This window comes from Gossypium hirsutum, chromosome A04 (assembly GCF_007990345.1).
Source record: "Gossypium hirsutum isolate 1008001.06 chromosome A04, Gossypium_hirsutum_v2.1, whole genome shotgun sequence".
In the NCBI taxonomy this organism is placed as follows: Eukaryota; Viridiplantae; Streptophyta; class Magnoliopsida; order Malvales; family Malvaceae; genus Gossypium; species Gossypium hirsutum.
Genome location: NC_053427.1, coordinates 71,778,444 through 71,779,466, shown reverse-complemented (window position 1 = coordinate 71,779,466; position 1,023 = coordinate 71,778,444). Strand labels below are relative to the sequence as shown.

Here is a 1,023-nt window from a genome sequence, read left to right as displayed (position 1 = left end):
TTTATTTCGAAGTTCATTGGTTAGCTGACCTATTTGATTCTCCAGATTTCTTAAAGTGGTATCATTCTTCACTATGTATGCCTTCAGCAGAGTCTCAAGATCACTTGAAGATTCAATTGGTGGGAGTTGTTGCAATTGTTGAGAATATTTCAACAGATAATTTGGTTGAAATGGCATAATAGATTCACTATGGTCCGCCCATTGACTACTCTATGGAGAAATTGGATGATTCTAATTTCCCATGTAATAATTTGACTCTTGATTAAATGAGCAATTTTCAAAGAAATGACCATCTCCACAGTATTCACAAGAAATATTCTCGAGCTAGTTCGGCTGCTGACTTGACAAATTACCACTGAAACCATTAATAATTATGTTCTTAAGCATAGAAGACATAGAAGATACCTAGGCTGCCAAAGAAGCAAGTGTGTCCACTTCATATACTCTTGTTACTCGTCTTTTGGAGGCTGCTTGATTGGTTGGCCACTGATAGTTACCACTGGCAATTCTTTCAATAATCTCGTAAGCATTGTTATAAGACTTAGAAAGAAGGGCTTCATTTTCCAAAGCATCCACCATCATTATAATATGAATATTGAGACCAATATAGAAAGTCTCCATTTGAATGCAGTAAGGAATACTATGATGAGGGCACTTTTGTAATAACTCCTTGAACCGCTACTATGCCTCATATAAAGATTCTTCATCAAGTTGCAAAAATAAAGTGATTTCATTTCAGATCTTGGCGGTTAAAGATGGAGGGAAATATTTCATTAAGAAACGTTCAACCAACTCTTGCCATACAGTTATGGAACCAAATGGTAGGGAGCTCAACCACGCTCATGCTCTATCTCTTAAGGAGTATGGAAATAATCTCAGTCTCAAGGCTTCCTCAAACACCCCGACTAGTTTAAATAAGTCACTCACTTCTATGAATAGCCGAAGATGAAGATGTGGATCTTTAGTGGGAATCCCACTAAATTTACCCATATTTTGCAACTTTTGGAACATGATCGGCTTCAG

General features: G+C 37.0%; 1 non-coding gene across 1 annotated transcript; it reads left to right on the top strand.

Annotated features, from left to right (window-relative positions):
- The first annotated feature begins 637 nt into the window (after positions 1-637).
- On the top strand, positions 638-744 carry LOC121228448 (small nucleolar RNA R71). The gene has a single exon (XR_005926024.1). It is a non-coding gene; the product is annotated as a small nucleolar RNA R71 (small nucleolar RNA).
- Positions 745-1,023: the final 279 nt, after the last annotated feature.